The sequence below is a fragment of the Monodon monoceros genome, unplaced genomic scaffold (assembly GCF_005190385.1).
Source record: "Monodon monoceros isolate NGI ecotype Baffin Bay Population unplaced genomic scaffold, NGI_Narwhal_1 Super_Scaffold_22, whole genome shotgun sequence".
Lineage (NCBI taxonomy): Eukaryota > Metazoa > Chordata > Mammalia > Artiodactyla > Monodontidae > Monodon > Monodon monoceros.
Window position 1 is genome coordinate 31604703 of NW_021703779.1, and position 2994 is coordinate 31607696.

The window sequence follows — 2994 nt, forward strand, 5'->3', positions numbered from 1 at the left end:
CTGAGCTCCAACCATTGTTTTACTGGTTCCTGGACATGCCAGTCTGAGAGTTCACAATCCCTTCTACATATGGAAGACTTCACATCCAGGAATATTCTTTTCAAAAGTAATCTGTACCTTGAAGTCTTTTCTCATTCCCCAGTCAAGCCCCCACCTCCGTGTTTCCACACCAAGGTCTCAACCACAGCACTTTCCATATGATCTGGAAACTACCTGCTTACACCTGTTTTCCCCACCAGTCAGGGAGTACTTGCAGGAAAGGTTTGATCAGGGCTCACTTGTTTTTATATCTCAAGGTTGAGTACAGAAACTAGCTTGGAGTAGTACTTAACACCTGTATTTTAAGTAAGGGTATAAATACATGAGCAAATTGATAGATACCTGACCAAGGTTCATTGAATCTACAAATTCCAAATCAGCATATGTGTTTTCTTAAAGGATAGTGTACGTTTCATGTGGATAAGATTCCCAGAAAACTGGTATCTTCCATGCTGCAGGAAATTCACACAGTAATGAACAAATTAGTGACCCTCAAATAAGAAACTCCAAGTAAAACCTTTTATTGCTTTTTCAGATTCCTTTTTCAATATGAAGCAACCAACATCAACAAAAATATAGTGTTCTTCTTGTCCTCTTGAGATAAGAAGTTGTTTGTGGACATGGGTAGACCTCTTCCTGGTTACTCCCCCTACTCCCCGTGTAACTGCTCTAGTCTCTGAATTGATTTGATGCCCTTTGATTTTAAGAGCCATTGATATTCACAAGTGTTGGACAAAGAAATAGTGACAATATACAATGCAAAGCTTTCCTCTCCCTGAATCATTTCCCAATACCGCTGGATTCTTAAAGTAAAATAAAATAAAACGAGGACTGGTCGTGCTTGAAGACTCTTTAAAGTTTTACTGATCTCATGTTGCTCCATAGGTTATCATAAGAACTAGGACCATAGCTATATAAAGACAGACATTCTGAACAACATTTCTATAGGAAATTGAAAAAAGTAAAACTGCCAAAGGAACATTTTAAACTCCTGATCTAATTTCAAATCCCTTACAATCCACAAATGATGGGTGAGCAGAGAGCATTTGACACTATGACCTTGCCTCTTATGTCTTCGTGACATTTTTGGTGCCTTGTGATGTAGATCCATAAGTCTTGAGGATTCAGATATTTCTTGCTGTCTGGCTACACTGGGGACCATTTCAGATATTCAGATAAATATCAAATTTATAAACTAGGCAAAATATGAAGCCCAAATATCATAAAACAAATAAAGATTGAGAGTTATTTGCTATATGGTTCTGACAGTGAATAGGACTTTGGGAGATCACTTGACAATAAATATTAACTAGAATAGCTTGTACTTCAGATGCCTGCCAGTGGAGAGAGGAATCCAGAATCATCCTCCAAGTCCAAGAGAAGTTTCCACATTTAAAAAATTATGTGGCACTGTTGGTGGGAATGTAAATTGATATAGCCACTATGGAGAACAATATGGAGGTTCCTTAAAAAACTAAAAATAGAACTACCATATGACCCAGCAATCCCACTACTGGGCATATACCCTGAGAAAACCATAATTCAAAAAGAGTCATGTACCAAAATGTTCATTGCAGCTCTATTTACAATAGCCAGGAGATGGAAGCAACCTAAGTGCCCATCATCAGATGAATGGATAAAGAAGGTGTGGCACATATATACAATGGAATATTACTCAGCCATAAAAAGAAATGAAATTGAGATATTTGTAGTGAGGTGGATGGACCTAGACTCTGTCATACAGAGTGAAGTAAGTCAGAAAGAGAAAAATACTGTATGCTAACACATATATATGGAATCTAAGAAAAAAAAATGGTCATGAAGAACCTAGGGGTAAGACGGGAATAAAGACACAGACCTACTAGAGAATGGGCTTGAGGATATGGGGAGGGGGAAGGGTAAGCTGTGACAAAGCGAGAGAGTGGCATAGACATATATACACTACCGAACGTAAAACAGATAGCTAGTGGGAAGCAGCCGCATAGCACAGGGAGATCAGCTCAGTGGTTTGTGACCACCTAGAGGGGTGGGATAGGGAGGGTGGGAGGGAGGGAGACGCAAGAGGGAAGAGATATGGGAACATATGTATATGTATAACTGACTCACTTTGTTATAAAGCAGAAACTAACACACCATCATAAAGCAATTATACTCCAATAAAGATGTTTTAAAAAATAAAAATAAAATAAAAACAAAAAAATAAAATAAATAAATAAAAATTATGGTATTGATTTACTTCTCTCCCTTACTGCTAGATGCTATTTACATTGACATAGGACAAATCTCCCCACCCCAGTCATCTCAATGGACTGTTTTGGGATTCAAGAACAACTCTTGCATGTTACCTTTTAGAAAACAGCAAAGAAGTAAAAAAAAATATATATATATATATGTATATATATATACACACACACATATATATAGTATATTGAATATGTAGCAACAGTGTGTGACTGTTTATTCATCTTCTTGACCAATACCTTGAAAATCCCATGTACACATGTACCAAAATCACTTTTACAAGATATACATCACAACCAGTTAAACTACCCTAACATCCTATGTTCTTCTCAATGCAACGTGACTAAAACTTGATTGATCATCTCGTGTCTGTATAATAATCACTCCCTAGTGTATACATAGAAGGGTTCATTAGTGTCAGATTAAAATTCAAAGACCACCAGTGCTGATAAAAACAAGAATTAACTGCCCTCCAGGCCAGTGCCTTGAGAGCCAGGAATATCACTCAAGAGACGGGTTCAGGCTTCTCTGGTGGCGCAGTGGTTGAGAGTCTGCCTGCCGATGCAGGGGACACGGGTTCGTGCCCCGGTCCGGGAAGATCCCACATGCCGCGGAGCGGCTGGGCCCGTGAGCCATGGCCGCTGAGCCTGCGGGTCCGGAGCCTGTGCTCCGCAACGGGAGAGGCCACAACAGTGAGGGGCCCGCGTACCACAA